The sequence below is a fragment of the Bombus fervidus genome, chromosome 1 (assembly GCF_041682495.2).
Source record: "Bombus fervidus isolate BK054 chromosome 1, iyBomFerv1, whole genome shotgun sequence".
NCBI lineage: Eukaryota > Metazoa > Arthropoda > Insecta > Hymenoptera > Apidae > Bombus > Bombus fervidus.
This window is the reverse complement of record NC_091517.1, coordinates 22,687,736-22,711,169: the sequence shown is the minus strand read 5'-3', so window position 1 is coordinate 22,711,169 and position 23,434 is coordinate 22,687,736. Positions and strand designations below refer to the sequence as shown.

The 23,434-nt window shown below is 38.1% G+C and overlaps 1 protein-coding gene and 1 long non-coding RNA gene across 6 annotated transcripts in view; one reads left to right on the top strand and one right to left on the bottom strand.

Moving 5' to 3' along the window:
- The window catches only part of LOC139990617 (protein expanded), a 117,477-nt gene that overhangs the window by 16,007 nt on the left and 78,036 nt on the right, over positions 1-23,434 (top strand). For 4 of the 5 annotated variants that reach the window (XM_072010053.1, XM_072010019.1, XM_072010029.1 and 1 more), the window contains exon 2: positions 16,361-16,412. The gene's annotated coding sequence lies outside the window, so the exon portion shown is untranslated. Of the gene's footprint in view, positions 1-15,688; positions 15,929-16,360; positions 16,413-23,434 lie in introns of those variants that run through there. The other variant, XM_072010044.1, reaches the window with a different exon arrangement.
- Positions 191-2,580, bottom strand: LOC139988703 (uncharacterized). The gene is made up of 3 exons (XR_011800187.1): positions 2,240-2,580; positions 1,240-1,370; positions 191-1,166 (listed from the first exon to the last, which is right to left on the bottom strand). It is a non-coding gene; the product is annotated as an uncharacterized lncRNA (long non-coding RNA).

Sequence of the window (23,434 nt, the reverse complement as noted above, 5' to 3'; positions counted from 1 at the left end):
CGTATTTTTAGCATAATAGTATATTCTTCTTTCTGTCTTTATTCTTGCAGTACATCAAAGGCACGTTATTATTATTGAACATTTTGCAAGAATAAGTAAATCGGGATAAATGTTCTTGTTTCGTCTTGCGTACGATATACGGCATTGATAGTGTTGATGTATTAGTTCGGAGTCTGTATTGGTCTTTTAAAACGATATTGGTTTCCTTGATTTTGATGGGTTTTATAAGCGATTAAGATCGGACACGATTTTTAAATCGTACCGAATGGGTATCGGACGATTACCAGAGACGTTACTAGAAATTAAAAGGTTTCGGATGACGCCGGCTGTGAAATACATGAAATATTCATACGTGATATTCGTGGCATCCTCTCGAACGTATCGTGAGTATCGAGAAACTTGGGTAGCCGGTGAAAGTACAGACCTCTGGTACCTACCAGCGTGTTGTTCTATACGCGGACACGTACGTTTTAAAATAATAATGTGACATGTGGTGTGAGTGTACCGCGGAAACACTTTTCTCGATTGCGTGCCACATAAAAAATCAACGTAAACACGTACACATCTTCTCTCATTCATAAATACCTGCTCGTTTCTCATTACAACTCGATTCAGACATAATTATGACAAAACAATTTCTAATAAATAACTACGGCTTGAAATTATAATTTAGAATTCATCATTGTCTTGTTACAATTTAGTAAGGTATATGACACGCATATTACGTATATGTATGTATGTAGTTGTAAATGCTACGTGAGATAATTCGATGTTTTGGGTGGATTCTGTAGTGAAATTGGCAGGATCCAGGAAACGTCGGGTCTTTCGCGGTATTAATCCGAACCTGGATACAGGGTGCAGTATGCACTCGGAATGCAGCTCTCAAAGTGGGCTGCTCTTGGCTATCGGCGTGCATCGTGGAACTTGGCTACCTGGTGAAAGTACCTCCACCTTCGCAGCGTTGTGCGTGCATGTACATTGTACATCGATGCGCGTATTTACAAGAATTGCGCGCACACGATCGTTCTGTCTCGTATATATACGAATGTAGGCATGAGGTGAGATACTGCCAGATAGCATGGCACGTAGTGTCAATGTACTCCATTGTGTCATCCGTCACGGGCTGTGAGATAACGTGGTTTCCGTAGCGATGGCTATGACCTGACCTATCGTTCCAAAGAAAGAAACAATCCGTTGCACGAATTGGAGGAAAAATGCTTGCTAGGCATATCATCATACGGTGTTCGCTCTTGAATTCGTGCTTATAGCTTCTAATTGAAATTCCGATTGATCACCTGATAAAATGGAAGTAGGTAAAGAGGGGACACAGAAACATGATTAAACGTTTGGCACACGTAACTTTTAGAGTGCTAAAAATACAAAATTCAAATTCTAATATAATCTTCCAAGGATTATATTTAACCATCTTTATTATAATTTACTATCTGTAAAAGTTATCCTTTTTAAATAATTAATTTATAATAATAAATCAATATTTCTTAAGATACTAATTTTCTAATTAAAAGGATGATATAAAAATTACCACCTTCTGAATCCTTCGTCGTTAGGATCACGACTTGTTAAATTGTTTGGAAAGTTCGTAGCGATATTCAACGGAAGATTCAATACTCTATTAAATAATATATGCGTGTTTCTTTCAATGCTTCTTTTTCGAGAAATTTTTTATAGATTTTAGCAACGAGCTTCTTCAGATAGATTTTATTCGAATTTCTTCAAGTTCTTAAAGTATTAAATTTCTCATAATTGAAAGAATTTTATAAAACCTAGAATACGTGATAGTGAACGTTACCTTTCAATTATCGCCACTGTGGATAATCATGATACTTCACGTTAAATTTGAGCTTTGTTATTTGTGATATTTAAGGTACTTAAAATACGCAATGTATACTATTGATTTACATAAGACATAGAATACAGATTACAATAAAGCGATCTTTCCTTAAGTCTTATGACTCGTTTCATCTTATGAATCAAAGGTATCGATCGAGAGCTTAGATTCAACAAATGAAATTGAACGTATCTTTATAATTAACCAATTTCAGATGTTTCTCTTTAATTTCCTTTAATATTTAACTAAGATGACGTCTGCATTTTATTCGATTATACTTTTATTAAGGTATCGATCGTTAGTTCGCTACATTTTTCGAAGCTTATACTTTTCATGAAGATAACTGGAAATGATAATATGTATGATATTCGGTTACTAAGCTTATCTCACCAAAGACCTATTGCTATTTATTATGTACTTTCTTCAAATCCACCCGAAGCGAAGTTCCATTTTCAATGTATCAATTACGTTACGCACAAAATGGTCGAGCATCGATGAATATTACATTCCTGTTCGAGTTTCACGTTACACTGGGATCGGGATCGCGACGAGCGGCAACGTGTGGAAACTGTTACGCCGAGATTCCGAGAGTCCACGTGGGTCTAGAGAAAGAGCGTTCTCCGTTCCAATGTCTTTTGAACCACCTGGTCGATTAATGTTCGCATTTACATCGAGGCAAGCGTCTATAGTCTAATTAATACGGCGCCCGGTGCAGCATGCTTCAAAGTGTGATTATCTTGCCCCGTCCACCGGCACGATAGGTTATATCTGTCAATTTATCACCGTTTACTTAACACGCTTGCGCCTGCGCAGCCCTGCGTGCACGTGTATGCGAGTAACAACACCCACGCATACAACCTTTCTCCGGTAATGTACGCGCATGCGCACCACTTATACGCCCAGCGAAGTATAATCGAGCATAACTCCCTTATACATTACTTACTTTACGCGACAAGCGTGTACCACATCCCCGGTCATTACGTCGACTTATGCCTTATGCAACGAGCTTGTGCTGTGCGTGTGCTTTATCAACGCAACGCGACGTGACGATCTTTAGTTATCTTTACGCATTCCAGCTTTCTAGGCGTGGACCCAACTTCCACGGCGCGCCGCGTCTCCTACGCCTTTTGTTCCATCATTTATCGTGGTAACGGCGTGCCGGTGCGGCGTTCAGCTTATTGGCGCCATTACTTTGTAATTAGCGTTCCTTAAAGTTGCGCGTTAAAAGAATGTATCTACCTTTTTGTTTATACAAGTTCGGGTTGGACGGCGTTGATTAACTTGTTCGTGAGATGTAATGGACGTTTACCGTCCGCTACCGCTTATGGAACCCTCCCGTTTGTTTGCAGAACCATTTTACGAAGCTTCCGTAACCCGATGTTCTTTTTTCTCGTTTTTTACTTTTAATTCACGTTGGCAAATTTTAGGGTTAATAATAGCATACATTGATAGTACATGCTTAACGACATTTTCGTTGTGAACTTATTTGAGGTTATTAATTCTTATAAGTTGAAAATGTACAAAGTGACTAGATGAACGTGTTTCTTACAAACAGCTCGAGTCTGGAGTCTAATTAGCATTGATTAATTTACGTATAAGAGTGTTATTATACGTATACGAAGATCACAGGAGACAAAATATGATAAATACATCTTTAATTGTGGTGTAATTCTATTATTAGAATATTATGACAAAATGGAATATTTGAATATAGATTGCTATAACGTAAGTAGAAAGAATCTGTTATTTCCAGAGATACAACGAAGTTTACCTTGTAAGAAGTTTTATACTTACGGATGTATAAATAATTAGGTATAAATTGTAGAGATAAAAGGTATACATAATTGTTAATACGAACAATGTTTTAGTATCTTTCAATTTCAACGACAAATAATATTTTTAAGGTTACCAAGAGAGAAGAAAATACATGTTTAGTTCCAAAATGAAGTAAAAGGGGAATTTTTGCAACATTTGGAATAATTGATACGATGAATTTTAAGACTACTCCTTTATAAAGGTATAAAATGTAACTCATTATCACATTTGCAATTTACTGATTATTACAAATTTTCATAAATTAGGAAAGATTAAGTTGAAATCCGTAGAAGGTCGTAACATAGTAGACAGTCTTGTAACAACGGACCGCAGTGTAAACTGTCGGTGGCGCGTTCTGATCTTAATTCAAAAGTCTAGAAAGGGACGAATAATAACATGTAGGATAAAGAGAGATGCTAGGACGGAGAAATACGTTTGACCGAGGGGACATAATACCCGAGTAGTTTGCCGAGGGCAAACACGAGGGCGACACGACCTCGAGGCTCGCAGAATTCGGCTCTTGGATCGAATTGACCTGCGTGCCTGTGGCTTCTTGCCAGCCGCGCCGCGTCGCGCTGTTGTGTGCCTCATTTTTCTGTCCGTGCTTTAGGATCTCTGTTATTAAACTGGAATGGCACAAACGTCGTTATACGTTAACCGTATGGCTGCTGTATCCGGGAACTATCAAACTAACGACGCCTCACGTGCGGCCGACTGGCCTAAAAATAGACGGTAGTCCCGCCATATAATTACGATCTCGGATTCCAGGATGTGGTCCAGGCGATTTAATTCGACTCTCTTCTTTCTGTTGTCGACGTCCGCGGAACGTCAATCGACATATTCGTGCAACACACTAAGTCCCCGCTGGGTTCGCTTAGATCGTAATTTGAACTTCGTAAAATCGTTGCATTTGGCCTTTTCTCTGAAACCTGGTATACGCGTGTACGAAAAACTTTCTTAATGGGATGCGGAGCAGATTCCGCCAGGACTTTTTTGTAGTCGTTTAAAACGTAGACTGACGTCACGTTTAATTGCACGTTCGAGTGGTCGTTTCGCATGTTCTTATTTGGAACGTGTCAAATTGTTTTCTAGGAAATACTCATTTAACATATCTTATGCCAGGTGGAATTTTGGTTGATGATGGCAATCGACAAGAGTAAAATGTTTATAAGCTTAAAACATGTTTGTTTGTTACATCGTTTGCTGTATCGTTGAAGTAAGACAAATGGAAGGGAAGACTTCGATGTCTGGAATTTAACGTTTTTCTGTAATATTTAAGAAAATATTCTTCAGCCTAACACTTCGTTTTGATTTAAACGAGTTCCAAAATCTTTATCCAACGAAAGTCTTTCAAGTCAAGATTTTCCGGAGTTCCTTCTATGATTATCGCACGTAACAGTTTTTGTTCTAAAGTTTAATTAAAAAAAAAAGATTTCTAATTAATTTTGAATTAAAAACCGAGCTTGCGTCAGTTTATTTTTCCAATGAAAAAGATGACATTACAGGAGCACGATGAAAGAACGAAGAAAATACGTTCACTGACGATCAGATTTTCATTACCTACGATGCCATAAATACGAAGCTAATAAACAATTTCTATACGAAACCAATTTCCATATCTTAGAACTTTACACGCGTACCTTATATAAATTATGGTAAAAATGTTTTCCTATGGGCATCACACACGCGTATGTATATGGTAAAAATACCAACTTGGATTCGAAACGTACGCAACGAATGCTTGAGTTAGCTTGTGCCCTCGGTCATTGTCTTGTCGAGATTCTTCTGCAATGAAATACGGTTATCGTTCTGTCATGTCGACGAAGAAGTTCCAGGCGTTTAACCGTACGAAACGTAAATTTCAAGCAAGCAATTCGAGCCTCGCTTTAAAATATCATCGCGTCTACGTGTCAGTAGATTCCAGGTAATTAAGTTGCACTTACGCCACGTTCGTTAATATCGCTATTAGACGTACATTAAGCCACGTAATTGAAGTATTACATCTTTGGAATGCGTTGCGGTGTATCTGGCTGCGTTAATTGCCATGATAAAATTTGTTTTTCCGCGACGCTTAAAACCACGTTCAACGTTGAGAAGGTATACTCTTCTCCGGTAAGTTTGATACGGGAACCTTGTACGTGTTTTATGTCATACGGAGAATTTAACGATGAATGGTCCCATCCGCTTTGAAGCGTACGATCCTGCGGTGCATTAGGCTCGCCGAGTATCAGCATTGCTGACGCAGATTACGCGAGTCCATTTGTGCGTCGCGAGGTTAACACAACGCTGTACTAAATTCCTGGTGACGTGTCTGATCCTCGTACACACATAGCGTAGATATGTTCTGTGGAAAATGGATGAAGCAACCAGGCTTTCACGCTTTCTTTTTTACCTATAAATACTTATATATACAATGGTTCACGAAGATATCTCAACATTTGCAGATATCTTTTACGAATATATTGCGAAACATTTATATAACGTTTATATTTATAAAATGAATAGCCTCGGTCTATTAACGGGCCGTTTTAATCTGATCGATTTTAATTTTGACTCTGATGTTAATTAGAAACTGTCGATTAGATCGTTAAAAAATTATCAATTAAAACGTATGTAGGTTTAGATTATACGTTAGGATTTATCACATTTACCGTGTTTCTTTTTAGTAGCTTTCTTTAGTATAGGAAAGATCGGACCACAGAATAATTACTATGGTAGTTACAAAGTAGCATAATATCTTATTCAATAATTACTAAAATATATTTAGCCTCTATTCTTATATTCTGCACGAAAGTTGATCGAATCTAATTACGTATAACATTGACATATTGTCACAAATATTATCATTTCTATCGATACATGTTAAAATGTTGAGAAAACATTCAATTTAAAAATATAATATACCAAAACCAATCTATCAATTGTAAGATATATTGTCCTAATCGGCATATCGAGCACCAATCGCCTTTGCTTGGCTACGACGATTATATAAAGCTACATGGCATAAGTATGTAAACTACATGTACTACTTGTATTTTATGGGACATCCCAATATATTTTATCGGGTGATAATTTGTCAACGAGAAAGTTTCGAAACTTGAACTTTTTCGTGCGTTAAGCCGATATCAAGGTCCTCGTATGGAGTACCTATTCCTGTTTCCCGTAAACAGCGTTTAAACAGTTTTTAACGAGCAATCTGTGCATTCGCGTGCATCCGTACCATTAGGGAGGCGCGTCCATTGCCCCTTCTTTTAGCGTATAGCTCAATAAATTTGGAAAGATGTTAATATATTTCTTCTCGAGAGTAAATCTCTCGCGCAACGCTGCGTTTAAACTGTTTCAAGTAATTATATCTACCTTTATCTCGCGTTTTATGTCACTTTAATTCATGCTTCATTTTTCGAATACCACCCTTTTTCTTCTTTTCCCATTCGCTTACTGTTTATTACGATTTTTTACGATAATATGATATAAGGATCGAAACATGCCAATAATGCGACATCGCACAACCAAGTATTTCCTTTGGTAAAAGTTGGCCGAGATTGAAATTTTCAAACTGGTTTCGAAATAAAAAGCAAAATATTTTTCCACGTAATATCGTTGCAGTGAAACGACACGATAGATAACACGGCGACTTCGGATCTTTTATTCAAAAATTGATTTTCCTCCAACGTACAATGGTAAATTTTTCTATCGTGTCTATTTAATATAATTATGTGAACGTTACGATAATGTTTCAACTTCAGTTTCCTACGTAACTTTTACGTCAGAGATGAACAAAATATGGTCTAGGTCAGTAACTTGCTATAATCGAATAGTAAAAAGCTAGAAGCAATAAATAAATAAAGGAAAAATAGGTAAATAAATATATATTGCGCGCTGATAGTTAACTTTCACAAAAATATATATCTCTATATGAAACATTATGAAATTCATAAAAATGAACCATATGTATATACATAAAATCAATCGTATGAATTTATTTAATTTTAGAAGAAGTTGGCATATAAATTTCCCAAAATGTGATTCACGTTTTTTGCGAATTGCCCGCTTTGTATTCCCTTGCAATAGTATTTTCCTACCGTTATATGCACAACTGAAACAGCCGATGGAATATAAATGAGGTTCGATGGTGATCGCGTGGCAAACGACGTACGATTGGTACACGAAATTCTTCGGACGTCGAAATTCTTTAAGAAACGCCTTTGCCCACTATGCTCGTAAGTGTGAGTGTTCTTACATAATGTCTTATGTACTCCTGCGGCACGATCGAATCGAATGGTCTACTACGGAATGGAATGGAGTGGAATGGAATCGGTTGGAATGGGGCCACACACTCTCGACTGTAAGCTACTCGATCAGCCGTGTCGCTAGGAAAGGACTCGTAACTCGTAAATGTTCCTAAAGAAGGAAAAGAAAAAAAAAAAAAAAAAAAAAGAAAAATGAGAAAAAAAATCTCGTCTCATAGTCATTTGGCGAACAGTATAATTTGGTTATTTGAAGTGGCTGGAATGTCGACCTCGTACAGTTTCTTGTATTCGCAATTTACGCGTTATTAAACGTCGGATAATAATTTTGAATGATTTATGCGAACGTCTCTGTTAATTAGAACTTGCCAACGTGTAATTTCCTCTTTGCGAATAACAAACAAAATACCGTGCTAATTTCTGAATGAACAGAAAATTTACTCTCGCTGGATTTTTACATGCGACAAGAACACTGAACAAAATTCGATGTAGTTCGTTCTCGTGGGTTTCCAGTTCCTTTCGATTCTTCGATTTTATGGTTTCTTTTTAGTTATCCTCTACTTTTCTATTCTTTAGCTTTTCATGGTCTATTTGGTCGATCGTCTAATCAACGTAAACGTTGTAAACACATAGAAATAAACTCGTTTTCCTTACTCTAACTATCCTATCCATTTGGTCACTCGTTCTACGTAACTTTATCTATAGTTTCTCTGATTAGTTTTTCACATGGAATTATTCCTAGCCGGTTGCATCGCCGTTTACAAGACACCTTGTACACGTCCCGAAGATAACTAACAATCGGATAAATTGTCTCTACCCGTCGCACAACCAGTGCACGCTTTATCGGTTACGAGCGTAGCACGATTTTTCAAACCTTTATTCAGACAGCCGTTTCTGAAAGAATTGAATGAAAAGAGGAGTTATCACAGCCCTGGAACAGGTAGGACGCGCTGCTGCTGCCTACAAATAGAGAAAGAAGGAAACGTACGCGCGCTTGTTACGTCGCGATGATAAATCAGCGTTTCCTGCGTTACGGTGCATCGCGACCAGAGGGATGGTAGCAACAAACGGCTGTGTACGCGTCGAAAGTATGGTCATTCGGTTCGCGTGACACGATGAATCGTATGCACTGTGTGCACGGAGGCCTACTTGAATCTACAATCTACGATGACAGTAAACGTCGCGCCGCGCCGTTACGAGCAGATCGGGGCGGACTCGCGCGAGTGAAACGCCGCCGCTAAATCCGCGTGTATCGAGGACGCTGACTTAGTTATGTATATGTTTGAACTTAATCACATAGGTCTGGATGAAAATAGGTTTAAACAAGAGACAGAACAATGTATTCTTCAAACTGTGAAAGACAGAAGGGTAGTAGATGGTGAGAGGGCGATTTTTAGATTTTTCGAGAATACACGTGGTCGTTAAACCGAGGATCGGGATTACGTAAGATACGCAGTTGCACGTTATATTAAATTAATTTACGTAATAAAGCGCGACTTGACACGTTCAACGTCAAACAGCAGGATTTCTACGGCTCGTACGTTTCGTATTGAAAAAGAAACGGAAAAAACCTTATTTCACTCGGTTTCCATAAAAAAGAAAAATAGCTAGAACACACGTCAGATTATTGAGAAATATTAAAAAAGATAATAATAATGTCGATACATATGCATATGGATGTCGTCATTGAAGAGTTTTATCCTCGATACGTGTATCGACTTCGCACTGAACGTGTTAATTGAATTACGTATAGCCTAAGAGACAAGGTATCTGTAGTCGTGATAAAAATACGAACATCCGTAATTAAGGGTTATCTATCGCCCATACATTTATACGATCACGAAAAATATAGAGTAATTCTTAATTAACTGCATTAATCTCTAGAGAATTTGATTCGAATGAATTTATTTATCTAACGCGATGCAAAAGATGATTATTAATCTGGTATTTATTATAACACTTTTTTTCTAGTTCTTTCGTTTTTGTTAACAGTTAACATGCCATGCCATGTATTCACTTGAATAAATATCGCGATCCTTTACAATTACGATTATAATTACTACCTATACAAAAGGATAAAAAGGATGTAAAAAAGTAAAGTAAAGTAGCAAATGTAATATATATATATAGTATGACGAAGGTATGATAATTAATTCTTGTTTACCTCAGAAGAATACCAGTGTTCTTTAAGTGTAGTTAACAAATTTAAAGATGGAACAGATCGCGAAAATATTCGTATATGTAACATACGTACGTACGAAGTCACGAAGTACATTAGACCAGAAACATTAGCAGTCGTCACGTGCCTCGCAAAACGTTGAGCGAACTCCTCGCTCTGTCAACGGATACGCGGCTTAAAGTTCAGCGTGCGTCGTTGTGGTATCCAACAAATTGACGGACAAAATGAAGCGTACGTTTGACGCTGATTTATCGTGCCATTGTGCAAACGTCGAACACGTCGAACGTTACATGACGTCGTAACTTATTCTATCGAAGCGAATGAACGCGTCTAAGGCGTGTGCGCGTTGATCCTTGATCCTTGAATCGCGTACGGGGTGAAGCGCAAAAAATACCACGAGGAAGATTATAAATCGGACGGGCCGACTGGAAAAAGTAAATGGACCGAGTGAAACATAAAGGGAAACAGGCGAGAGAGTAAGCAAGCGCGCGTGTGTTTGATGAGTTCATCCTGTGTGCTTTTCTCTGCTGATGCGGGGCGCTGCATTTTCTTTGACACGTACAATAGGGACGAAGGGAACGACGAATCTTATCGGACTAGTGGTTTACAGTCGTGCTTTTTTGAGAAATAAATTTATTAGTCAACGAATAATCGAGAGTATCGTCAATGTGTATATTCTATGTTCTTCTGTAACTTGTTAAGAAAATTCTTTTATAGTCTTGTGAAGAAGACGTGATACGCTAATAATAAGATATGAGACAACAGTTTTGTCGAAAATAGATATATTTATCCTTCAGTTAATCGATAGCTTATTAAAATACAGCGTCGTTTATACGCAACATTGAACACGAAAGAGTTAAGAAAATTAAAGCCATCCAAAATTTCGAGAAAGTTAGTCATTAAGAATCTTTTATTTGCTACAACGTCCAAGAAATGAATTTATTTATCTAAAGTGATGTAATTTCAATTTTTTACTTATCGTCTTATTTCTCAAAGAAATGGAACGATGACCGAATATAAATAAAATATCGGTCGAACATCAGCGATGAATAGGATCAAACTTGAGGATTAGATTAGTTCTTGAACCCCTCGTTTGTTATAATTTCCTGAACGACCGATAGGTACAAACATTCGTGTATTTATCTTTCTGGTGTGTGTAAACAGATCTCTCGTACTGTTTTTCAATATTTACAACCGAATATGCTTTTGTATGAAAGAAATACAGAAAAAATATACTTTTAGAGGTATAACGTGTCCTAAAAGTATCGTTAACCCCTTTTTATTCATGAATGAGATACTTTATGAACTGGTTTTTACCCGCAACTTTTTTTTACCCTGAAATATCTCATCTGCTAATGAAAAGAAAGGCGAGATATCTCATCCAAAGCGTCGCACGAACACGAAATACATCGTTCGGTTCACACTCATTCAATAACACCGCAAGATATTTCTTCATCCATAGAATAAAGACGAAAGATACGCGAGTGTCACTCGTCGTATCTTCAGCTTTCTGCGATAAGTCTTCCCTGCGCGTTAGAAGCAACGCTACGTGCCACGTCTTTAGCTTTGTATTAATTTTTAATTCCAATCCGACATTTCCAAGATGAATAGGTATATAAGTAACGAAATAATTTAATTGGCGTGCACGTTAAACGATAGATACAGCGACGCGGAACTGCATGTACGCGGATGCGGATAGTAATTAATCGGAGAGAAACGTGGACGTTTTCGCTTTCTTTCTCAGGACGGTGAAACGCGATCGGGAACGTATTTCTTCGTTCGACTTGCAATTTGAAATTTCAAATTATTCGACGTAGCGTTTTGACTCGAGATATTATAAATAGGTATCGATAAACGCGTATTTCGAATTACGTCATGGGGTCGAGTGAAAAAAAGAAGGAAGTGTCGAGAGTCGCCGTAGGTGATTGTCGCGCGTCGCGTCGCCTCCAACATACGAGAGAAATTGCGTAATCGACGAGTTTTCATCCTCGTGTGTTTAACATTTCAACGCGTACGCAATAATAGCAATTTACCGATACGCGTTTCTTTTAACTCGATCAAATTATATCGGGAATGTCGTATTTAAACTCGTGACCTCCTATCCTCGGAAGCCATACTGATCAATTCCATGAATCGAAGAAGTAGAGAAAGGCGGTGATATTAATCGCAGGGCGATACGAACATTACTTTCTTTAATTTATCTTTGAATTTGCTGTTATTTATGATTCTTATGGCGAACAAATTTACGAAATTACATAAGTTATTTATTGTCTGAGACGTTAAACGCGTGTACTTGTGCAATTAAATTGAGAAATTCACTGAAAGTGCAGTTAAATTTAGCTTCCGAGAGGCTCATTTGACCCGTCGATCTGATTTTTTTTCTGTTCCGTTTGTACTTCTTTCTCGTAAAGATTGACGGCAACGAAGAAAGGACATACGAACGAGTCCAATTAAAAAGTTTGACCGTATCGTTTGGTTGTTTATTGATTAAGATTTTTCTTATTCATTCTTATTAATTTTAACTATGTTATTACGAATTCTGGTGATTTACTTGAGTGGAATATCCTCATTCCATTCTCGCTCATTTACCTCGTACATTTTGCGAGTTTAAAGTGGCGAAATTTTTTATTCTAATTAATCCAGAAGCGTTTAAGTAATATCTTAAAAACACGTTTTTCGTAGCTTTAGCAACGTTTAAAGCGACAGGCAACGAGCCCAAATATTATTTCTCTTTACTACTTTCTTATTTTTAATGACATATATGCATATTTCTTAAATTATTTTTTAAATCTCAATCTCTAGAGTTCAAAGACGTATACGAGGGATTTTTGTAATCATTTTATAATTACAACATTAGTATCCTTTGAGCAGCGGCAGCAGGTTTGACCAGTTCGACTATCTAGAACTCATCACACTTTCATTCTCTTCTCTCTCTTTTTCTTTTTTTTTTTTTTTTTACGTCCCTCTCCCTTCTGTACGTCTGGCAGCAGCGACTTAAGCTGCAGAAAATCGTCGAAATAGTCGATTAAGCTTTCAGACAACGAAGAAGGGTTTTCGAAGGAAGGTTAAGGTATCCCGCAGGAGTGGGAGATGAAAGGGTTGCGTAGCGCGGAAGCTCGCCATTATATTCGCATTATAATCCCATCAGTGGACTCTTCTGCCTAACTGGACAGCTACGAATAATACGACGTACTTAAATACACGCCTCTACTTTCCATTCCATATCTATTCGAAGGTCCTCAGCTTTCTACGCTGGATCATATATCCTTTTCGATCTTCGTTATTAATCTCGCTATTAAACGAAATTTCACAGCCTCTCCACAGCCACGATACATGCGATGAATTTAATTTTACGAAAATGATGTTTAATGGTTTCGATAACATTTTGGGATAACATTGTCTATAATAAATAACGTATATTTATATATTCCAATTAATCTCTTTTTTTATCATATTCGATACAGGACTAATTTTCTTTTCCAATAAAATGTAGATTTATATTTGGTATATGATTGTGAATTCCGAAATTTTTAAAAGGCAGAAAAATTCTACGGTAGATGGAAATGCTACTGCAATAGGAAAATACTTCTAATAATAATAGTCATAATAATTATATTATACGATATGTATGATATTGATATTAGGAAATATCGATTTCTTATTCCCGCGTATAGTAAAACACCAGGGTAAAGGAAATATAAAAAAAGGAGTAAAGAAAATAGAAGCAATCGAAATTAACTTATCTTTTAGTTTTTAATCATAAAACACATCTTGTATTCGTTATTCACTAATACCAATACCAAAAGGGATATTGGTGGTTAGGTGTGTTTATTCTTTCCAGACTTCAATCGTCGTTTTTGTAACAATCTAATATTTTTTTACAAAAATCCAAGCTTTTATTAGCCCTACTATTTTCCTCGGTGCTTCTTTTTTATATCCTTCCAGACGGCTTCTCCTCAAACCTTAGAATGCCTTATTCACGTAAAGTGTAGAATGCACAAAATTTAGAAAAATTAATATACATATATCTAAAACTAAATATTTATGGACCATTTATAATTTAATAATATCTATTACAATAAAATAATCATGTCGGGTCATACGAGCAAGAACAGCAGGGTTAATTCAAACAAGTAGCAGAAGGCGAATCTACGTACCAGATAAGGATACTTTGTGAAAGGTTTTCACGCATGTACATACGTATATTTTATAAAATATGCTAGTTTAAAGCTTAAAGCGGTCGTATAACGATTGCGCGCAGGCGAGCGTGTCCGCGTTAAAGCCCCAACCGGCATCGAAATTCCACGCCATTTATCTGATCTGAAATCATAGGCAATCATGAGTAAAATAGCGGAGGGCCCGCTTAACCTTCCGTTTCTCTTGTCATCGTGACTCTGTCGGTGCGCGAGAAGGCGACGCGACGTGGCCGGCAAAGTGGTGAAAGCCACGACGGTGATAACCTACTCCAGTGCGGCTGCCCAGTTGCAGGTTGCAGCTGCCTGCTCGCAAAACGCGGAATCCCAGTTACGCGTTCTCGTACGGAGGAAGAACGCTGCCTGAGACTGTGTAGAATGCTCTTGTGCAGATAGCAGCGTGTGCACGTGGTGGTTTACTTCCGCTCGAGGCACGCGGTTCATCCGACCACAAACATACATACATTACGTACACGAACATACAACGTGGTCGGTAAAAGAGGAAGAAGGACGAAGGAAGAAGAAGAAGAAGAAGAAGAGCACGAAACGAAGAAAGAGATAGAGGTATTGGAAGAACAGAAGGAAGAGGTGGAGTGACGAACGAAAAGGACGAATAATATAGAACAAGAGATAAAGAAGAAATTAACGACTGAACGCGAGGGAGAGTATGTAGAAAATTAGATAGAGAAGCTGGAATGAAACGAACGAGGAGATAAAGGAATGGAATGGTAAAGGACGATTACGACCAAGAGAAAGTAGCAGATGAAAGAGAAAAGAGGAGAGAAAGAGAAGAACGATGCAGACACAACTCCGTGCAACTACCCCACCTTTGGTTGCTTCACTGACTGTTTCCTTCTCTTTTTCTGTGTTACGTCTCCCTCGTTCGTCTTTCTTCGTTTTCGTTTTCCTCTCTATCTCGCTCGTAGTCCGTTCTTCTTCTTTCTTCGACTCAGAAAAAGCCCGTTCTCGGCATCTTTGTCCCTCTCCTGTTCTGTTCGGCCAATTCCTCGTATTATACCAGGTTGCGGCGTGGAATGCGGGCGTCCTTCGTTCGCTTCGAGCAGCGTCCAACCGATGAGCCCCGCTAGCGTTATCCTTCGCCGGTCCTTCGCATGCGCTCCTTAGGGCTTGGTAAAATTAACCTGGAATACTCGGCCGAGACGCCCGCCTCGCTCTCTTCTCTCTCTTTCCTCCACCCTGCCTCAGATTCGTTAAACTCACTCACGCGGCTCTCACCAATACGACCGACATGCCATTCCGCACGTGTGTACTTCCCCGTATATGCAAGCCGCGTATGCGCGCATACAGGCGCATGCGCAGCAGCCGCGTAACAGAATGACGGCGCGGCGCGGCGCGGTGTACGGAAACGGCGATCGGCGTACTTACTTGGCGCTGGGTTTCTCGGGGTTATTGACGATGAAATTAAGGCGATTTGTCGAAGTAGAGCGGTTTTATTGGGAGTTCGTGCTCCTTTCGGATTGCGGATAGTAGAGAAACGGGCGCGAGTGCACCGCGCATGTGCATTGTGCATACACATGGTGGAGTTCGTCTTGATGCACACCGGCGCGGTGTGTCGATACACCACGGCAATTTATTTTTCTACACACACGTGTGGTGTCTGCGGAGGCTGCTTTATATACCCAGGGTAACCTGTATATACCGCCACTGCCTGCCATTATTCTCAATAATTCTCGACGGTTAATGACAGTCTGCGGAATATTTTTTTGCATGCGCGAAGGCCCGGTGTGCCGCAGACCGCGCGAAAAATTGTCGTTTTCTTCGTCAGGGATATTATTGCGGTGAAATTCAATGTTGCGGAAAGCAACATGCAATCTCTTCGCGTAAACGTGTCTCAGTTCGTAGCGATTCGAACTATCTTGCCGCGTCCATCTTATCTGAATGCGAGTATCCTTTTTATTCTTTCATTTTTGTTCGTCTTTTTGTGTGCGTGTACGCGCGCGCGCGCGTATGGACGCGCTCGCGCGCTTTTACGTTCGATTCTTGGTATCTGGCGCGGAATCGAGCCTCTCACTCAGGTAGAATACTATAATTTAAAGGCTTATTTGTGTTGTTGCAGGTGCACCTGTGTGAAGCCGGAGGCGGAGGATTCGGAGAACGGGAGAATCTAGGTAAGATTGCTTTGTAGAATTTCAAGGGTAAGAATGTGGCTTCAAACGTATCTGAATCACGTTCTCGGCCACGTTCGAATTGATTGATTATTATTTTAATGCGAAAAACACGAATCTCCGGTTCGGATGATTTGTTATCGAATTGGTGAAAGTTATTGGTTCTCGGTAATAAGTAGGCAACGGTTTTGCTTCGAAGAATATTGTGAATATTTTCTTGCGTTTAAAATAATAGCAAAGTAATCTTTGCTTATCGTTTTTTGAGCTGCATATATAAAAGGTTGGTATATGTATTTACGAAGATTGAGCGGAAACTGATGCTCAAAGTGTTAATACACCCGAGCGCACTGTACATAGAAATTGGGAATTATCATATATTATAATTTATTGATTTAAATTATTATGGTATTTAGCAGAGTCTATATTCTATTTTCGACTATTTCTAAATAGAAATTCCAGAAAAAGTATTCGCTTCTTCTCTTCTCGCTTAAAACTAAATGCTATACACTTTGTTAAATTATTTACCATTGGCATTAAAATATTAATTATTATCCGGATAAAATATTATACACGATGATCTGGAAAAATCAAATAATTTTTGAACATACGGAGAGCTGAGAATCATAGTGGTGTATGTTATCATCGTGTTCTGTATTTATCGTTATAAAAAGCTGATTTATGTGGCACTTTGGAAAAGAGTTCCACACGAATTGGAATTTATTTAATTGAACTTTCACGATACCAATATATCGTTTCGATACGGAAATAAAATAATGCATCAACATACAATGAGAGATATCTTAATCTCGTTGTTAATAAAAGAGTTATGTTCGGACGTGTAAAACGATTGGCGTAAACTTTCAAAAGCTATCAGCGTGTTACATGTATTTAGTTTTTCTCGGGTCGCATCCACGATCGCTTCATCTCTTTCAAATACCCGCTGCCTATGTAATGATCCGACAAGCGAGACGACGTTGGACACGATGCGTCAATCATTCTTTAATGATACATACTTACTTGTCTATCTTTATCAAAGCACCGAGCGAGTTAATACCGTTCGAACGAAGAGACGAGAAAACGTATCCGATTCTTCGCGCGTTTAACTAGAGTTACATCACGTATGGCCGTACGTACGGATAGCGCATTTATTTTCAGACGAACAGGTTTTATCTTTATCGCGAATGTTGCATCGACCAGGTGAATAATTGAAATGTATGAATCATATCCGTTCGTTCGAATTCAGATCAACGAACCGGTGTGGTTCGTCGATGGGGAAAATTGTACGGACGAAGACATTTCTTGCTTTCGCGTGATCGTTCCGTACCGCTTGATCGATGGTATCTGTAAGAAGATAAGGGTACAAGAATATGGCAGTCAAGTTCTACCGATGTTAAACGGCTGGTTTCGCGTGGCCGATCGTTTTGTTTCTTTGTTTCCATCCAGTACGTACGATGTAAAGTTTAGGTTTCAATTGCCGGAGCCGCAATCTGTGTGCACTGTGCACGCATAGTTGTATGCACGAGACGTGCATGCATCCTGGATGCCTCGTTAATTCCACGTATACAAAGTGCAGGTGCGTACAAAGTCGAGAAACTGATACTTATGCAATTAACAGATACCTCCTGAAAACGAACAACTGAGAAAGTCAATCACGAATCCCTCGAGTCGTTTCTTTTCGTTTCGTTTCGTTTTCTTCGAGTATTCGAGGATGAAGAATCGTTTTCACAGGAAGACCCAGAAATATGAGTTATGCGCTCTTTTTACCTGTTTGTTAATTGCGTACGCGACGTGTAGTTTCTCAGGCGGGTTCGAAAGTAATTTCTTCTTTTTTTTTTCCCTTGTTTATCTTCTTCTTTTCTATAATGTTGCACGTTGAACTTTAGCGTTTCGCCGCTATTATAATCATTATCATCGATTGAATCTCGCATTACGGATAACTATGGGAACCATATTCTATTCGCTGGTTTGCATATTCATGAAATTTCCATAATACTGCTCGCTCTGTGTAGCAATTACAGCGGGTTGATTTATTTTGTTACTTCATTGTTAAGGTAATACGTATCGCGTAATATGCACGATCGTTAAGTGTTTAATAATCGTCGTTAGTGGTATATATTGATCTTCCTGATGATATCTGGCTTGCTTATTTTTAACTTAAGTATCGGTAATAAATCCAGTTAATTATTAAATTCGTCGTATTCGAGGAGACTGAGCGGACGAACATATTTTGATTTTCTAACTTCGAATTTTACAACGAAACGAAGGTTTGTAGAGAGCAACTGCATTCAACCACGCCCATCGACCTTTGTATTGGCATAAAGATCGACTCAGGATCTGGAATGTTAAACGAAACGAAAAGCGGATAACTTGAGTCGATCTTCGTGGCAATACAGGGTTTTCTGAACAGGGGATGCAGTTACTCTCCACAAATCACATTATAACATAAAACTAAAAAAATCATATTGATATCTCTGAAAATGTAATTCATAAAAAACCGATAGTTTTTATTAACTCACACAGTATACCGATCGGTCGGGCGGTGCAATCGGTTAGAGGGTAATTCTGCGTGAAAGAACAAGTCGAAAATATAGAACAAAACTTTTTCATACGACGCTTTATTTTCGATAAAGTGGAGTTTGGAAATTTGACAAGTATATTTGGCCAATTCCGGACTGGATAGAAGTAAATAATCGGCAAAGTTAAAATTATTCTACATACGAAAATGTACAACAAAAGCTATCGACAAGGTGCTCTATTTGAATGTAAATGGCAAAATTTTATTTTACATTTTTATTAGCGCGTAGACTACCTCCTAGTCGGTTGACCACGTTATACGAAACATACTGTATACATATGTAAACTCTCTAGAGTTCACGTGTGATAGGGCTCTCTCTGTTTACGGATAGCACGACTTTCTTTGTTTCACGGACAACCATTTTGAGAGACACTCGTTTCCTAAACGGACGGACAGAGAGCAACATCAGAGATAGACAAGATCACAGAATAAATATTTAAAACATTGAAGATCGACGGAGAAAGATCGGTAGTTCAGGACGATGTCAGGTAGACATTGCACAGAACTTGTTATTTATTGTTTACTATTATAGATTGGTATTAATTGTTGTTTACTCCTGTATTTCATTTAAGTATTTTCACAATAAACTCGATTTTCAGACTTCAGAATCGATCACCTGAATTATCCCGAGATTTACGACATTACACGTATATATGTATGTATGTATGTGCGTACGCATATATGTACACTATAGGTTATCTCGTCCTCGGCGAAAAACATTGTTTAGCATAAATTTTCGCAAGGAATGGTGTGCATCTTTGGACTCGGTACGTTTTTACAAAAGAGAATACATTGGCAAGGCGCGTGCGCGCGCGTATTTACACAAATCCCGTGTGTTTCTTAGCGCGCGCGTGTGTGAATGAGCGAGTATAATGTTTATTATAATGGTGTTATGTACATTATACCACGTTGCTCGTTAGGCACGTATGCACGGTATGAGGAAACGGAACGGTTGTACGCCGTACCGTAGAAACTATGTACAGCTCCGGCGAGGTCGAAAAAATGCCCGGTGGCTATCTGCAGCGTTTACCCCATACCTATGGGGGATTTCTGTACAATGTGGTTGCTGGCGTCGCGTCGGCCAGTGTTCACCGATACGACCAGGATACCGCAGCGCCGGTATAATTAAGAAATTTATCTCGCCGGTTGGAAATAAGAAGGCGACTGTGTAACTCGCGCCTTCATTGCAATTAACATCTGACGGTTTTAGTTGTTTTTACAGCGAAAAGGAAGGCGTACGAACGAATTAGTCAAGTTCAAGTATATCTGATAAATTTTCAAATTCGATTTTCTTGAAATAGATGTCTTTCGACCGAGAAAAATGTATTTTATATTTTCGATTTGTTTTTTCATGTAGAATCACCCCTATCGCGTTATCACTATCGCCGAGACACGCTGTATCCGACACGAGAAAAGCAAAAAGAAATATCTTGACGATAAAAATTAATTATTCCGCAAATCGTTAATTCCAAATTGGTCAAAGGGTTGATCTATTCTCTTCTTGTTCCCGTAACACGTCGTTGCTTTTTCTTAATAACGGCAGTCTTTTGTTTCTGTTCGACGTATCCGGCACATTAAAGACCAAATTGAAATAATTAAAACGCACTAGTTCGCCGATGGTTAAAAGTAATAATAATTAAAATGAAACGGTAGTGCGCGAAGAGGAACGTAATATGTACGGAGCGCGAATTCGCGTGTAATCCATCATTCTCGCATTCCGTATTCCACGTAGACGGCGTACGTGCTGAGGGAAAGACTCGTTTCGTCGGAGGAATGCGCGGCATTATAATGAGAACGCGGCAAGACGGCGATGCAACTCCGCGACTCGATTATTTCGTTTAATTACAGGGAACATTAGACAAGTCACATCCGTGGCGTTACATGCTCCTCTGAGTTCTGAAAAAAGTATCCCGACTCTATTGTACGCCCGTTGCGATAACCACATAATTATTTATATCTCCCATAATTATTCGAACTTGCATTCAATAGAGACTTTATATCATACTCTGATCGTGTTATAAAAGTAAATAAATGGTCTCGTGCTATCGTTAGCACGCGTGACTGTTACATTCTAATTGATACTATTTTTATCATACGTCCATTGTAATTTTTCCTATCTTAGATGTAAGTGCATTGTTCGTGGACATCTGAATATTACTAATATCAATGAATTGGAAGTTACAGGTTGTAGATTACGGATTAATGTATTTATTAATAGTAGGAATTTGCGATTTTACATAATTTGTAGAATTTCGCTAGTAACATAAATTTAATTGCGAAAAAGAGGTTCCAGAGTGCCTTTGGCATTCGCGCTGTTGTACATATCTGCTTTGTCATCGCATCCTGTATAATGCGTCTTTCAAAAATACTTGGCAGCTGGAAACATATATTTTAATGTGAAGTAATCGAAGAAGGAAATGAGCCTTTTTTTATATACGTAGGTGATAAATCTACACAATTTTTTTTGCGAGAAACAAGTAATATTATTAGGTTGTCCGAAAGGTGTTCTTTTTTTTTTACAGACACGTCTTTTACAACGACGCATCTTTATACAAACATGAAACCTAATTTGTCGAACGTTGTGATCTTTATTTCGACGGAACAAAATGAATCATATGTAATTCAATAAATTAATATAAAACGAAAAATATTGTGTATTCATTATTTCCTTATAAAGCGAAAGAAACTTTTCGGACGACCTAATAGCTTAGTTACTGTGTTACTGTAACATTAACTAATATTAGCATTATTAATACCTTTTAAATATTCAAAAAGATCAAAAACGCATACTCAACTTCAGAATTAGACGAAAATCTATCGAATCTCAAAATTGCTTATCTATAAAAATTGGTGAAACTCACCATGTTCTTCAGCTATTGTCTTCGTCTAGTCGTTTCGAGAGCAAATTTAAGACATAAATACCGGTAGTGTTGGTATATTACGTGTACCCCTGTAATTTCGTTTCTTGGTAGTGTCTTCAAACTCCCGTTGTTTCTACCTTAATCTCTGTCGGACTAGTCTATTACACGAGGTTCGTTCGAATCAGAGAGAACAAAAGGAGGAAAAACTAACTGGATCCTCTACGAGCCCAATTAGTGGAAATTTCCAAGTTTATACCAGAAAATACCAGTCGTTCGTTCATTCATAGGCGGAACATGGAGAATATCGTTGCGTACCGGATGACGATGGTCGTAGTGCACAGACGAAGACTTATAAAATAACAGAGGTTACGTCGTCCATGGGTTCGATTAACATTCGTTGCGTATTCATAGCATCAGTATGCCAAACGCGTATTTAAACGTTAAATATGTATCGTAATTAAAATTGAGAATGATTGCTTTAAATTTTTGTGTGTTTCTTTTTTAAGTTTATTCGATCTGAAAAACCTAAGGATTTTTCGTACTTGAGATCACACGTGGAATAATTTAGAACATTTCCTTTTTCCATTCCATCAACATCATTCAAACATCCTCATTCTCATTGTCGATAACATATTATACATCATATTGTACATTTTATTTTAACGTCGTTTGATCTAATTTATAATCAACGATCTTCCCATAGTTCTGTATCAAGTTTTTCCACGTAAAAATTGTTTTTACAGCTCGCGCTGTCCTTACATAATCCACGAATTGTCCCACGTTAAATTAGCGAACAAGCAAAGCTTGTGAGATGCGCGAATTGCGTAACGCAATTACTCGGGCGAAAGGAGACAGCGATGGTTGCACAACGCGGATGGCGGCAGCCATAAAGGCTCCATTTCAAAAATTCAACGAAAGCCGAGTCGAGTGTCACGTATATTCAAAACGAAAAAAGATCGTTAATCCACGTAACCACCGATCGCGCAAGTAGTTCACAAACATTTACGAATCTTTTGATTGTTGTTTATCGATGACGTATGACGCGCACAGATTTAATCGTTTGCATATGTCTGTTTTAATATTTATGGATGTCCCGCTCCAGTTCTTTGTTTGCATACGTTTAATAAGACTAGAACTACCAAAAGCGGTTAAGATATAGATTAGGTAGATTTTTATAGACCGACAACGATATATTTTTAGGATTCCAATGATTTTTTGTACAATGTGTGGATAAAGCGTTGTTTTATTTCGTAAATTACATACACTTTACCGAGATAAAGACTAAAAATGAAAATATGTTTACTTTACCAAGACTTTCGAAAGTTTGAAGTATTGAATCATGTTCTCTGTATTGAAAATTACAGCGGTGGGCCAAGATTTTGACAATTTGAATTTAATCACGTGTTTCAACTTCGCAGAGTTTCACAATTAACTCGTAGTGTGTCTATGATCATCCGAAAGCGTAAATATTTTATACGTTTGTCGACGAATAACAGTCTATAAAGGAATCTGACAAAAATTCATATTAACTTCAAATTTGGGATTAAGATCATCAACGACAATTTTTCATAAATAATTTTCAAACGTGT